Source organism: Bombina bombina, chromosome 5 (genome assembly GCF_027579735.1).
Source record: "Bombina bombina isolate aBomBom1 chromosome 5, aBomBom1.pri, whole genome shotgun sequence".
Taxonomy (NCBI): Eukaryota; Metazoa; Chordata; class Amphibia; order Anura; family Bombinatoridae; genus Bombina; species Bombina bombina.
The window spans coordinates 262,805,196-262,820,588 of record NC_069503.1 but is presented as its reverse complement, the minus strand read 5'-3'; the positions used below and the strand labels follow the sequence as shown (position 1 = coordinate 262,820,588).

Sequence of the window (15,393 nt, the reverse complement as noted above, 5' to 3'; positions counted from 1 at the left end):
AAGCAGAAGCATTTTGAATATTTGTGGCAGAAGAGTTGAAAATTGTGTGTTCTTAAATGTATTGTATTTTTGCAAGAAACAACTTCCTTAAATAAGGCTGAATATAATGTGTATTATATTGGACTATGTCTTCTGCAATTTTTTTTTGAAGATTTTTTTTTTTTTTTTATGGTGATTGTATTTTGTATCAGCCTAAGCACAGGTTTGTTTTACAGTGTTACCTAAAATACAAATTATTATACAAATTAGACAATTATTGTGTCATAAAGACAACAGAATGCAGAGCTCACCTTTAAAAAAAAATGAATTAAACATTGTCATGAAATAAAAACAATTAGCTGGGTAGAAAAGAAATTAAAAAATGATGCCTTTTGTTATGTTTAAATTAATTCATATGCTTGTCTTGTGCATGTGAAGTTGATCATGTAATGTGTATATTTTATTATTTATGCAAGTTGTCTTTATATGAAGATGCCCAGCTGTTTTATGCTAGGTTACATAGTGAAGTTATTTTTGAAGTTACAATTAAAGGGATAGAGAGGTCAAATTGAGATGTGCACAGGTGTATTTCAATTTTAAATATAAATATATATATAATAATATATATATAATAATAATCTTCTGTCAGCAAAAATGCTTTAAGTGCTGTTTTTCAGTGTCATTCACACATATGCTATATTTGACTAAAAGAATCAGGATTTAAACACCATGCTTTGCTGGTGGTGGTGTGTATTGTCAGTGAAAATTTAAAGGGCCACTCAAGTCAAAAATAAACTTTCATGATTCAGATAGAGCATGCAATTTTAAACAGCTATACACAGCCTTTTTATATTTAAACTTTTTGAGTCACCAACTCCTACTGAGCATGTGCAAGAATTGACAGACTATACGTATATACATTTGTGATTGGCTGATGGCTGTCACATGATACAGGAGGAGTGGAAATAGACATAACTTTGAAATTTGTCAGAAAAAAAAAATCTACTACTCATTTGAAGTTCAGATTAAGTTCTATTACATTGTCTTTTTAGCTTGCATTTGTTGAAAATTTAAATCTACCATATTTACTGATTTGAGTTTTACAAATCACTGCTTATTCTCTGAGGTTTGGTGTTTAAATACTGGTGCACAGGGAACTCACAGCATATGTGTGTTTGCTGCTGAAAAACAGTAATACATTTACCTGAAGCTTTTTTGCTAATAGTAGTATATATAGTGTGAATATTGTTATATTTTAAATTGAAATGCATCTATGCATACTTCAATATTGATCTTTCTATCCCTTTAACAATTAATTTACATAGGCCTAGATTTAGAGTTCGGCGGTAGCCGTCAAAACCAGCGTTAGAGGCTCCTAACGCTGGTTTTGGGCGCCCGCTGGTATTTGGAGTCAGTGATTAAAGGGTCTAACGCTCACTTTACAGCCGCGACTTTTCCATACCGCAGATCCCCCTACGCCATTTGCGTAGCCTACCTTTTCAATGGGATCTTCCTAACGCCGGTATTTAGAGTCGTTTCTGCAGTGAGCGTTAGAGCTCTAACGACAAGATTCCAGCCGCCTGAAAATAGCAGGAGTTAAGAGCTTTCTGGCTAACGCCGGTTTATAAAGCTCTTAACTACTGTACCCTAAAGTACACTAACACCCATAAACTACCTATGTACCCCTAAACCGAGGTCCCCCCACATCGCCGCCACTCGATTAAAATTTTTAACCCCTAATCTGCCGACCGCCACCTACGTTATACTTATGTACCCCTAATCTGCTGCCCCTAACCCCGCCGACCCCTATATTATATTTATTAACCCCTAACTTGCCCCCCACAACGTCGCCGCAAGCTACTTAAAATAATTAACCCCTAATCTTCCGACCGCAAATCGCCGCCACCTACGTTATCCCTATGTACCCCTAATCTGCTACCCCTAACATCGCCGACCCCTATGTTATATTTATTAACCCCTAATCTGCCCCCCACAACGTCGCCGACACCTACCTACACTTATTAACCCCTAATCTGCCGAGCGGACCTGAGCGCTACTATAATAAAGTTATTAACCCCTAATCCGCCTCACTAACCCTATCATAAATAGTATTAACCCCTAATCTGCCCTCCCTAACATCGCCGACACCTACCTTCAATTATTAACCCCTAATCTGCCGACCGGAGCTCACCGCTATTCTAATAAATGTATTAACCCCTAAAGCTAAGTCTAACCCTAACACTAACACCCCCCTAAGTTAAATATAATTTTTATCTAACGAAATAAATTAACTCTTATTAAATAAATAATTCCTATTTAAAGCTAAATACTTACCTGTAAAATAAATCCTAATATAGCTACAATATAAATTATAATTATATTATAGCTATTTTAGGATTAATATTTATTTTACAGGCAACTTTGTAATTATTTTAACCAGGTACAATAGCTATTAAATAGTTAAGAACTATTTAATAGTTACCTAGTTAAAATAATTACAAATTTACCTGTAAAATAAATCCTAACCTAAGATATAATTAAACCTAACACTACCCTATCAATAAAATAATTAAATAAACTACCTACAATTACCTACAATTAACCTAACACTACACTATCAATAAATTAATTAAACACAATTGCTACAAATAAATAAAATTAAATAAACTATCTAAAGTACAAAAAATAAAAAAGAACTAAGTTACAGAAAATAATAAAATATTTACAAACATAAGAAAAATATTACAACAATTTTAAACTAATTACACCTACTCTAAGCCCCCTAATAAAATAACAAAGCCCCCCAAAATAAAAAATTCCCTACCCTATTCTAAAATACAAATATTACAAGCTCTTTTACCTTACCAGCCCTGAACAGGGCCCTTTGCGGGGCATGCCCCAAGAATTTCAGCTCTTTTGCCTGTAAAAAAAAACATACAATACCCCCCCCCCAACATTACAACCCACCACCCACATACCCCTAATCTAACCCAAACCCCCCTTAAATAAACCTAACACTACCCCCCTGATGATCTTCCTACCTTGTCTTCACCATGCCAGGTTCACCGATCCGTCCTGGCTCCAAGATCTTCATCCAACCCAAGCGGGGGCTAGACATCCACTGAAGAAGTCCAGAAGAGGGTCCAAAGTCTTCCTCCTATCCGGCAAGAAGAGGACATCCGGACCGGCAAACATCTTCTCCAAGCGGCATCTTCTATCTTCTTCCATCCGATGACGACCGGCTCCATCTTGAAGACCTCCAGCGCGGATCCATCCTCTTCTTCCGACGACTAGACGACGAATGACGGTTCCTTTAAGGGACGTCATCCAAGATGGCGTCCCTCGAATTCCGATTGGCTGATAGGATTCTATCAGCCAATCGGAATTAAGGTAGGAATTTTCTGATTGGCTGATGGAATCAGCCAATCAGAATCAAGTTCAATCCGATTGGCTGATCCAATCAGCCAATCAGATTGAGCTCGCATTCTATTGGCTGTTCCGATCAGCCAATAGAATGCGAGCTCAATCTGATTGGCTGATTGGATCAGCCAATCGGATTGAACTTGATTCTGATTGGCTGATTCCATCAGCCAATCAGAAAATTCCTACCTTAATTCCGATTGGCTGATAGAATCCTATCAGCCAATCGGAATTCGAGGGACGCCATCTTGGATGACGTCCCTTAAAGGAACCGTCATTCGTCGTCTAGTCGTCGGAAGAAGAGGATGGATCCGCGCTGGAGGTCTTCAAGATGGAGCCGGTCGTCATCGGATGGAAGAAGATAGAAGATGCCGCTTGGAGAAGATGTTTGCCGGTCCGGATGTCCTCTTCTTGCCGGATAGGAGGAAGACTTTGGACCCTCTTCTGGACTTCTTCAGTGGATGTCTAGCCCCCGCTTGGGTTGGATGAAGATCTTGGAGCCAGGACGGATCGGTGAACCTGGCATGGTGAAGACAAGGTAGGAAGATCATCAGGGGGGTAGTGTTAGGTTTATTTAAGGGGGGTTTGGGTTAGATTAGGGGTATGTGGGTGGTGGGTTGTAATGTTGGGGGGGGGGTATTGTATGTTTTTTTTTACAGGCAAAAGAGCTGAAATTCTTGGGGCATGCCCCGCAAAGGGCCCTGTTCAGGGCTGGTAAGGTAAAAGAGCTTGTAATATTTGTATTTTAGAATAGGGTAGGGAATTTTTTATTTTGGGGGGCTTTGTTATTTTATTAGGGGGCTTAGAGTAGGTGTAATTAGTTTAAAATTGTTGTAATATTTTTCTTATGTTTGTAAATATTTTATTATTTTCTGTAACTTAGTTCTTTTTTATTTTTTGTACTTTAGATAGTTTATTTAATTTTATTTATTTGTAGCAATTGTGTTTAATTAATTTATTGATAGTGTAGTGTTAGGTTAATTGTAGGTAATTGTAGGTAGTTTATTTAATTATTTTATTGATAGGGTAGTGTTAGGTTTAATTATATCTTAGGTTAGGATTTATTTTACAGGTAAATTTGTAATTATTTTAACTAGGTAACTATTAAATAGTTCTTAACTATTTAATAGCTATTGTACCTGGTTAAAATAATTACAAAGTTGCCTGTAAAATAAATATTAATCCTAAAATAGCTATAATATAATTATAATTTATATTGTAGCTATATTAGGATTTATTTTACAGGTAAGTATTTAGCTTTAAATAGGAATAATTTATTTAATAAGAGTTAATTTATTTCGTTAGATAAAAATTATATTTAACTTAGGGGGGTGTTAGTGTTAGGGTTAGACTTAGCTTTAGGGGTTAATACATTTATTAGAATAGCGGTGAGCTCCGGTCGGCAGATTAGGGGTTAATAATTGAAGGTAGGTGTCGGCGATGTTAGGGAGGGCAGATTGGGGGTTAATACTATTTATGATAGGGTTAGTGAGGCGGATTAGGGGTTAATAACTTTATTATAGTAGCGCTCAGGTCCGCTCGGCAGATTAGGGGTTAATAAGTGTAGGTAGGTGTCGGCGACGTTGTGGGGGGCAGATTAGGGGTTAATAAATATAACATAGGGGTCGGCGATGTTAGGGCAGCAGATTAGGGGTACATAGGGATAACGTAGGTGGCGGCGGTTTACGGAGCGGCAGATTAGGGGTTAAAAGTGTAATGCAGGGGTCAGCGATAGCGGGGGCGGCAGATTAGGAGTTAATAAGTGTAAGGTTAGGGGTGTTTAGACTCGGGGTACATGTTAGGGTGTTAGGTGCAGACTTAGGAGGTGTTTCCCCATAGGAAACAATGGGGCTGCGTTAGGAGCTGAACGCTGCTTTTTTGCAGGTGTTAGGTTTTTTTTCAGCTCAAACAGCCCCATTGTTTCCTATGGGAGAATCGTGCACGAGCACGTTTTTGATGCCGGCCGCGTCCGTAAGCAACTCTGGTATCGAGAGTTGCATTTGCGGTAAAAATGCTCTACGCTCCTTTTTTGGAGCCTAACGCAGCATTTGTTTGAACTCTCGATACCAGAGTTAAATTTATGGTGCGGCCAGAAAAAAACCCGCGGAGCGTTAACAGCCCTTTTACCGCCGAACTCTAAATCTAGGCCATAGTGTGTAGAATTTAAAAGTGTCTTGAGCACTATTTGTAGGACATTTTTACAAATATTGTAGCAAAAACGCCTACCGTACACTACTAAAAACATGTGCACAATCATAAGTCCACCTCAATATACTTTTGTTTAAATGGGCAAGGTTAAAACAATTTATTTTAAGAGAGAGGGTATATATGGTAAATTGGTAATGGTTTAATTTTTTTTTAAAGGTACCTTCTATCAGAAGCATGAAAGTTTAATTTTCACTTTCATGCCATTATTTGGCACTGACTGCTTTTGTGACCATAAGATTCTGTGCAAGGGAAATAAATGTTTGGTGAATTTATTATTATTTTTTTTATTATTAATATTTTTTATTTTTTTAATTAATATTTTTTTAATTAATATATATATTTTTTTTATTATTATTAATATTAATTTTTTATTATTAATAATAATAAATTATTATTAATGTATTATTATTTTTTTTAATAATGTTTTGTATGTGTGTGGGTTTTGCTAGACATTTATTGTGATCAAAATATATGCATGCAAAATAAGCTCTTTACTACTTAGTATGTAAATATAATATACCCATTAAACTACTAAAATTGAGCAAATTGATAGTTTTTTTTAATGATATATTATTACTGGACCTTAAAATATAGTTGTTGCTTTATCTTTTGAAATATGCACCCATTGTGACATCTAGTTGCTCCAATGATTAAAGTGATGGTAAACTTTACATGTTTTAAAATCAGGTCTGAAATCTATACAATATTTGACAGGGACTCTAATTGATTATTTCTAATGAAGATATGCTGTAACTTTCTTTTTAATCTAGCCGTGTCATTCTAATATCCTTCGCTCCGGCCACCCATTTCAAAACTTGTTTTTTGTGAGCTAGCGGTTTAAAATGTATTTATGTATACGATTTATCATTTTATGTAACATTCTCAAAGTGTTTAATGTTTCTTTAAGTAGATATATTCAAAGGGTGAAATTGACGTTTGTTGACCTCCTAAGTAGAGCCATTGCACTGGGCTCAAGTGGATAGAAAATACTCAGAAATTGTCTGATTAACCGCTGACTATTGGAATCCCAACCTTGATACCAGGGTTTGAGCATAGGTGATTTAAACAGAGACAAACCTTGAATCCTTTTGTATCTCAAGCCCTTGGTTATAAATGGTTGCTGCTGATCTATACCATTAAATCTAGTTACACTGTATTTATTTAAAAAGACAGCGACACAAGGATTATATTAACAATTCAGTGTCACTATAGCTGTTTATATCCACTTGTCTGTATCCAAAAGGAGGGGGGAGAAAACATCAGTTATTCAGCACTGAAATGTTTATGCTCTGTCTATAAATATAAAATCATCTAATCCGCTGCAGAATATAATGTGTAAATCAGGGCAAAGTAACATTTACTTTTATCATTGACACATATTTTCCGTGGGGTGAATTGGTAAATACATCCAGTATGTGCACTTAAAGGGCCACTAAACCCAAAATCTTTCTTTCATGATTCAGATAGAGAATACAAATTTAAACAACATTACAATTTACTTCTATTATTTATTTTGCTTCATTTTTTAGATATCCTTAGTTGAAGAAAAAGCAATGCACATGGTGAGCCAATCACACAAGGCTTCTATGTTCAGCAACCAATCAGCAGCTACTGAGCATATCTAGATATGCTTTTCAGCAAATAATATCAAGAGAATAAAACAAATTAGATAATATAAGTAAATTAGAAAGATGTTTAAAATTGCATTCTCTTTCTAAATCATGAAAGAAAAAATGTGGGTTTCATGGCCCTTTAACTCCTCTTTCCCCTGACTAAGCTGCAAAATATGGGTAAGAAAGTCAAGGAAGATTTCTGGGTTTTAAAACCAGCAGAGCAACACAAACTTTATAAAATACAGTATAAACATCAGAATGATTGTTCATGATTCCAGTCAAATTGCTTGGAAATGATAAATCTGTCAACCATATAGTGACATAAAATAACGGGTTTATTGCACTCATTAAGAATTAAGCTTGTTAAGTAACCATAACAACCAGCAAATACACAATACAGGCGACATCAATATATTCATTTTTTATGTTGTTTTATCCTTTGCTTATTGTTTTGCTTCTTTATGATCTGCAGCAATTCCTGTTACATAATGGTGTTCATGTGTTAACCAAATCCAAATTTAGGAATGAAACGTTTTGTAATTATTCACTTATGCTGGGTGGATTGATAAACTATTACAGAGGTTGTATTACTATTTATAAGAATGCCAAGAAATAGCCTTGTGGGAAATATTGACTTTAAACAACAATCTCTAAAATATTAGACTATAACTCAAAGTTTGAAGTTTAATAGCCTCAAACATATATTGTGCATAATATAACAGGACTATACCTGTTTGTTTCAAACACTTTATATGTGTGTATGTGGGGGGGGGGGCACCTAGTAATCTAGGATCAGTTATGCAAAATGTATATCCTCTAAAGAATTAGAACGTCTGCTTTTCTTTTGTGATGCAGACATAGCATACAATTAAAAAAAAAAGTTCTGAATTTGCTTCTATCATCAAATTGGCTTTGTTCCCACGGTATTTGTTGAAGAGCACTACATGGCAGGAAATAGTGTTGACATCTGAGCTACCATGCCTCCTTTTCAACAAAAGATGCCAAGGGAACAAAGAAAATTTGATAATACAAGTAGATTAGAAAGTTGTTTAAAATCGCATGCTCTATCTGAATCATGAAAGAAACATTTTGGATTTCATTGTTGCTGTGGTATTTGTGCTTTGCCTTTAATATAAAAAAAAGCAGTTCACGCTTGAGTTTTATTTCACTGCTGTTTAAATATCTCTGTGAAGCTGCTATTGCCTATTTCATGGTGTTATTTCTAGCAATCAGAGAGGTAGGATCTCTTTCTCTAGAGTTTGTGATACATAACCTTAGCAACAGCATAAAAGCTGGACTCTTAACCAAGTGCAATTTATGTTGTGAGCCTTATTTAAAGGGGGGTAAAAAGGCAATGAAACATATTTTGTAAACAAACAGGTAAGCAACTGATCTTCTGGAAAAATAGGGCAGACCTGGTCACGTACTGATAACGTTTTTCTAGCACAGCGTTGCTATGGGAATGTGGCCTAGTATTGCTTGCTACAGTATACAGGCAGACTTTATACAATATTTATTAACTCTGGCATAGCTGTCAGAATGGAAGTATAAGAAATGACATTAAGCCCTTGTCATTTTTATGCTTTTGTATTTGCACATGGTAGCTGAGGGATGCTATACACCTGCCAAGGCTTCTGACTGCGAGACAACTTGCTCACAGCAGGGAAGGAAGAGAGCAGAGCGACAGTAAAACAGCTCCTCTGTAAAAAGCATCTGTGGCGCATCTTGTCTGGGTAGTAACAATTAGCAATAAGATGCATTGGGCGCCTCCAATAATTAAAACCTCTTATTTTAAATTATTATTTTTTATATTGACAGAAATAGTCTATTGTGTTAGTTCTTTCTACATAGTATCATATCAAAAAGACTGTTACTAATCTGGCAATTTTAATTGTATGTATATAAAAATTGAGGATCACTTTGAAGCAAATTAAAGAGACAATAAAGTGAAAAAGAAACATTAGTGATTTAGATAGAGCATGACATTTTAAACAGCTTTCCATTGTACTTCTATTATCAGATTTGTTTTGTTCTCTTGATATTCTTTGTTTAGAATAAATCTAGCTAGGCTGAGAGGAGCTTATAAGTGTGCACATGTCTATAGCGGTCTAAGGCAGCAGTGTTTGCATCATTGTTTATAACAATGTTATACATTGCTGCCAGATGGCTAAAGACACGTGCATGCTACAAAGCTCACCAAGGATTACTCTTTAACAAAGGATACCAAGAGAACTAAACAAAATTTATAACTAAAGTAAATTGGAAAATTGATTAAAATGATGATGTACTCTATCCAATCCATTTAATTTTACTGTCTTTTTAAAAAGTAATGGTAAATGGGCTAGTTTAAAAACATACCTGTAGAACCTAGGTGACATTACCATCTAAACTGCTATTCATTTTTTTTAAACACTTACTCCAGTCAATCACGTCTGCACATTTAAAAACAGCAAGCCACGTGGCTAGGCTCGTGATAGGGTGACAGCCAAAAACATCACCAGAGGGGAAAAAAATACTCTATTGAGGGACAGGCAGGAGAAAGAAACGTGAGGGAAAAAATAAATTGCAAAAATGTTTAAAGGGTCACTAAAGTCAAAATTAAAGCCTCATGATTCAGATAGAGCATGCAATTTAAAAAAATATATATTTATACTTTCATCATCAAAACCTGCAGATTATTTTTATATGGGCACTTTTTGAGGCTCCAGCTCCTACTGAGCATTTTTTAATTAACCAGAGTTTTGACCTGTGGTAACATTTCGGAGTGCTTATTGCTACCCCCAGCTTGCAGAAGCATTAACCAGACACGTGTAATGGCTGGTTATTTATCGTACACCAGTAAACAGACAGATTTGCCCATTTATGGGCTCACAATAAATTAGCACTCCAGGGTACGGCGCTGGTCGTTAAGGGGTTAAATTAATGGGTCATAAAAAAACAATTTTTCTTTCATGATTTGGATAAAGCATACAATTTTAAACAAGTTTCCAATTTACTTCTATTATCACATTGCATCATTCTCTTTGTATTCTTTGTTGAAGGAGCAGTACTGGGAGCTAGCTGAACATAGCTAAGCCAGTAACAAAAGGTATGAATGTGCAGCCACCAATCAGTAGCTAGCTCCGAAAGTGACTTGCTGCTCCTGATCCAGCAATGGATAGTACGAGAACAAAGTAAATTACATAATGTAAGTAAATTGGAATGTTTAAAATTGCAGGTTTTAGCTGATTCATGAGAAAAAGTTTGGCTTTCATATCCCATTAGCCACGTGACGTTTTGGGGTCGCAGACCCTTCTTTAAACAGCCCCAAACCACTTCTACAACCAACTTGTATATCCACAATTAGTGCAAGATTTTTATTTTTATTAACAAAAACAGGCAACTTATTAGAAATAGATCAAGTCGCTTATACATAAATAACTAATGTGCCTAATTCAGCTGATTAATAAATAATAATAAAGCTTATGTTGGGGATTTCAGTCTCCATAAAGTGTACCCGCTGACTTGCAATAGTTAGGGCTAAAAAGCTAATTGTAGCAAGTCTCATGTGTAATATAGTTAGTCACATGTATCCATTTCTAACTACTTCTGAGGCTAGTTATAATTAGGTTTAGAAATCCTGTAGCAAGTCTCATGTGCAATATAGTTAGTCACATGTATCCATTTCTAACTACTTCTGAGGCTAGTTATAATTAGGTTTAGAAATCCTTACAATAGCAAGTGTGCAGATGACGAGTTAAAGACTTGAAATATCGGACTCAAGCCTAAAAAAAAATGCCGTTTTAATTTAGAACTCATTGTCAGCCAGTGTAAATATTAAAGGGATACATTTCATGCAGCTGCCATTTTGCAACCTAAATTACACTGTTTTTAAACAACTTTCCAATTTACTTATCAAATTTGCTTTGTTTTTTTTTGGTGTTCTTTGTTGAAAGCTAAATCTAGGTAGGCTCATGTGCTAATATCTAAGACCTTGAATGCCGCCTCTTATCTCAGTGCATTTTGACAGTTGTGCCATATAGATAATATTGTGCTCACTCCTGTGGAGTTATTAACTGAGTCAGCACTGACTGGCTAAAATGCAAGTCTGTCATAAGAACTGAAATAATTGGGCATTCTGCAGAGGCTTAGATATAAGGTAATCACAGAGGTAAAAAGTATATTGACCCTTTCGTGCCGGCATCAATGTTTTAAAGGGCCACTGTAAGTAAATATTTTCTATGCCTGTTACTAACTAACTACCCCAAATACGCTTTTTATCAATAGCATTTCATTAACATATCTCTACCGTATATCAGAAATCTTGTCTGCAAATTTAATTGTTTTACAAACCCACTCTGTGGGTATCCTTTGCTCTGTACCAATCCGTTTACAATACCTAGGTTTCAAAATGGCGCTTTAAACACAAAGTTATTGGTTTAAGTTATTTGAACACTCAGTGCTGAAAATAGTGGGCAGGATAATGTGACATCATCGGCAAATAAAAGATATAACTTTTAGAACGTTATGAAACTTCGTTTTGGAGAAAATATAGGTCAGTAGGTTTTAATTAATGTTTATTAACTTTAATATGTTAGTTATTTAGCTTAAAAATTATAACAGAAAGTAATCCTTTAACATTGGAATGAAGTTCTTATGTAAACACTTGCTGTAAAAATGAAATAACGCAATCGTTGATGAGTTCACGTGATTTCATGGCTGGGATCAGATCATGGGGTCTGCCTACACTGCTAGGCACGCCCCCAGTCCAATTCTTGCTTGCGTCAAAGGCGGGGAGGCTTCAGGATGTCATATAAAGTAGGACGCTCCATGCCGTCCTAATGCCGTTAAAGCCCAGAGCTATTAGGACGGCATGAAACGTCCTAATGGCATGAAGGGGTTAATATAACCATGTTGGTTATGCAAAACTAGGAAATGGGTAATAAAGGAATTATCTATCTTTTTAAACAATAACAATTCTGTAGTAGACTGTCCCTTGAATAACAATTTTCAAGTAGACTGTCTCTCTAAGTAAAATCTGAAGTGCATGACTGTATTGTTTACACACACAAAAAAAGTTTGTTTATTGAGCATCATCTAACTTTAAAAAAAAAAAGTAATGCACTGTAATATATTTTAAAACATTTCTATAGTATCTTGTTCCTTAAACCGCTTGTTCCTCTATATACTATGCATATATAAAATGGTATTGATGCTTTTTTAATCTTATTTTAATATGACAAGCTGAACCATAAATCAGTGTTATTTTATGCATGTTACAATAAAATATCACTGTTATAGAATATTGTGAAAGAAAAAACAAATATGTAATTCTCAGTTAAAGGGGCACTCAAGTCAAAATAAACTTATATTATTCAGAAAGAGCAGCAGTTTTAAGACACTTTCCAATTTACTTCCATTATCACATTTTGCACAGTCTTTCTTTGGAACAAGATTCTACTGAGCATGTGCACAAGCTCACAGGGTATATGTACAGTATACTAGTCTGTGATTGGCTGATGTCTGTCACATGATACAGGGGGCCCGGAAAATGGGAGAAAAAATAAATTTGACTGAAAAAAAAATCTACTGCTTATTTGAAATTCAGAGCAAGTGGTATTGCCTTCTCTGCTTATTATGTACTTGTTAATTTTGCAATTTTTCTGCATTTAGTGGTCCTTTAACCCTAGTTTGTTCCTTTAAATAGAGTTATACTGTGCTTTAAAGGGGACATGAAAATCAAAATTAAACTTTCATGATTCAGATGGAGCTGAAATTTTTTAGAGACTTTTCAGTTTTCGTCTATTATCAAACTTACTATGTTTTCTTTGTACCCTTAGTTGAAAAGCGTAACCAGGTAGGCTCAGTGTCAGCAATGCACTGCTGGGAGTTAGCTGCCGATTGGTTGCTACATACATATGCCTCTTGTTATTGGCTCACCAGATGTGTTCAGCTAGATCAATAGAACAATGCAATAAGAGAATTCTCTTACATATTCATGCATTTTATTTTTGTACTTGTATATTGATCTATGAAAATCACACATTTCCAATACCATCAACATTATGCTAAATCTAACATATAATCTGTGATTAAACAACAGCTGCAATAACACTGATAGAGACCTGGCACAAAGCTGGGGAAGTAACAGTATTTTCTCACTTGATCTTCAAAAGTATTGTTGCTGGAGTTTAATTGTGAGAATTAATTAAGAAAATAAGCACATAATATGTAACACTAGCAGAATTTCTAAGATGTTTCAGGTATCATGAAAAAAAATTCTAGTTTTTCTGCCCAGCAATACACCTGAAGGGAACGTCCCCCCAGTGATATAATAAACTGCATCAGGCTTCTGCTCTGCAATAGGCTGTAGTGTGTGTTGTCATGCAGTGTGACTCAGCTCACACCCGGGGGACTGGTGTAAGCATTCTAGTCATGTGCATATGACATTATCCTCCTGCTATTCCCATTCATTATTACAACATGATACCTATTATTTGTCAGAAATGGCTCCAGATACGTCATGATGTTCATGTGTTGTCTACAGCTGGTTAATAGTAGTTCTGCAATAACATTTATTTTCTGTTATGGTGGGACAAATACACACACACACACACATATATATATATATATACATGCTTGCCGACTGATAAAAACAACTCTTAGAGCTATTATTAGTGGAGAAGGGAGACACACACCTGGCTAGAAATAATCTATTTTGTAATATAAATAAAATAGATATAAATAATATATTTTGAAATCCCTCCAGTTGAATTTAAGTTATAAAAAAAATGTGGAATGCCCTTTTAATGCTATTAAAGGTGCATTGTGCAGAAATGGCATGCTCTAATTTGTTAGAATGTGATGGGGAGAGTGGGAATTCCCTCCCTGGCCACTAGGAGGGGTATTTCCCTATGTAATGACTCGTGGACTCTCACCATCATGAAATAAATACATTTATCAGGTAAGCATATTTTTTGTTGTTGGTATTATTGACTGTACATAACTATGTGCTTAACCCCTGCAAAGTGACTAAATATAGATATAGTCCTGCTTGTGAGCTGCATGCTATGTGTTTAACATTTTTGTGGGATTAAACACATACTAAGCTATTGTAAGTACCAGTGTGTTGGGGGTAGAATAGCATGGGTGAAGCTGAAATAGTCCCTGGAAACTAGGACATTAACCCTGCCAGCTATAGCAAGCAGACCCCCAACCCTAAACAATCCTGCAAGATCTGGGGTGGTTAGGAGGAATGCATTATACACTTTGATTGGTTAGCTTAGAGAGCAAGAAGTGTACACCTTTTTAGTTGGACTAGCAAAATGACAGTGTTATATTATTTTAAAACATTTATTTTGTTTTGCCCTCCTTAACTTCTTATATATATATTATAAGTTTAATGTTCCTTTAAAAGAAAGGGTGGTTTAATACTTGTCAAACATTACAATAACAACAGAAATGGATAAAGCAGAGAGAAAGTGACTATCTTGTCAGCTATTTACTGACTGGCCATTTCACACACAAAAATAAAAAATAAGGAGATGATGAAGTTGTCATTATCTGCTGCTGCAAAAGGAAACCATATAGATTCATACATTTTGGACATCACTGACAAGAGGAGTTAATACCAATTTATCTTTTGTGAAGATTAATGGGAGGAAATAAACGCATCAGTCCTTCAGTAAGAGATTTGGTTTTTATTGTAAGCAACGTTTCAGTATTTAATAGTGAAAGTGATTCATTAGGTAACAATCTGTGTTATGCTAATATTTATATATTTATTGTTATAGTGAAATTTTACAACAGTGATTGACACACAGAGCTAGTGAATAAACAGAATCATTTTACTGACAAAATAACTGATGCTTTCAGGTCGCATCTGTCCCACCAATTTTTTTATTGTTTTTGGTGTGACCCTCAGCACCACATAGCAGAAACCAGGTACCACTAATTTGCTGTGGAAAGGCAATTAAAGGGACAGTATACACTCATTTTCATATAACTGCATGTAATAGACACTACTATAAAGAATAAGATGCACAGATACTGATATAAAAATCCAGTATAAAACTGTTTAAAAACTTACTTAGAAGCTGTCAGTTTGGCTCTGTTGAAAAGGTAGTTGGAAAGCCCACTGCAAGTGGCAAATAAGACACTCCCCCTCCCACTTCTTTTGCATATGAAAAGACCC

The 15,393-nt window shown here is 35.4% G+C and overlaps 1 protein-coding gene across 1 annotated transcript in view; it reads left to right on the top strand.

Annotated features, from left to right (window-relative positions):
• The window catches only part of CACNB2 (calcium voltage-gated channel auxiliary subunit beta 2), a 535,276-nt gene that overhangs the window by 252,370 nt on the left and 267,513 nt on the right, over positions 1 to 15,393 (top strand). The window lies entirely within an intron of this gene.